Below are 483 nucleotides of genomic sequence, written 5' to 3'. Positions count from 1 at the left end.
CACTAGTCCTGTATTTTGTTGACTACTGTTCAATAATATTTGTTATAGAGAATCATAAAATTTAGAATTGGAATTGGCCAAATCTAAGTATAACCAACAACCCATTTTATAGATGAAGAAATTGAAGCACAGAAAATTGTGACTTTTCCGAGATCTCACAACGAAGTTGTAGCACAACCAAGACTAGAATCCAACTTGCCTTTCTTCTATTCTTGTGTGTGTGTGTGTGTGTGTGTGTGTGTGTGTGTGTGACCAGTAAGGGGATCATAACCCTTGGCTTGGCCGGCCCGGTGGCACACTGCTACAGTACGCTGCTTGGGAGCACAGTGGTGCTCCCACCGAGGGTTCGGATCCCACATACAGACCAGCGGCTCACCGGCTGAGTGTGGTGCGGGGGGCACCAAGCCAAGGATTATGATCCCCTTACCGGTCACACACACACACACACACACACACACACACACACACACACACACACACACA

The sequence above is a fragment of the Galeopterus variegatus genome, unplaced genomic scaffold, assembly GCF_000696425.1.
Source record: "Galeopterus variegatus unplaced genomic scaffold, G_variegatus-3.0.2 Scaffold10297, whole genome shotgun sequence".
Classification (NCBI taxonomy): Eukaryota; Metazoa; Chordata; class Mammalia; order Dermoptera; family Cynocephalidae; genus Galeopterus; species Galeopterus variegatus.
Note: the sequence above shows the minus strand (reverse complement) of the source record.